Below are 234 nucleotides of genomic sequence, written 5' to 3' on the forward strand. Positions count from 1 at the left end.
TGCTGTTCTGTGGCTGCAGAGGGGCTGGCCTGGGTTGTCACCTGCTTGGCCCTGACATCGTGTGGGTGGGCAGGGATCTGTGGCTGAGGTTAAGGGCTTGGACTGACAGGACAAGGAGTAATGGATTCAAACTGGAAGGGAGGAGATTTGGGTTAGAAATTAGGAAGAAGCTCTTCCCTGTGAGGGTGGGGAGACACTGGCACAGGTTGCCCAGGGAAGCTGTGGGGGGTCCAC

Source organism: Merops nubicus, unplaced genomic scaffold, assembly GCF_000691845.1.
Source record: "Merops nubicus isolate BGI_N331 unplaced genomic scaffold, ASM69184v1 scaffold34892, whole genome shotgun sequence".
Taxonomy (NCBI): domain Eukaryota; kingdom Metazoa; phylum Chordata; class Aves; order Coraciiformes; family Meropidae; genus Merops; species Merops nubicus.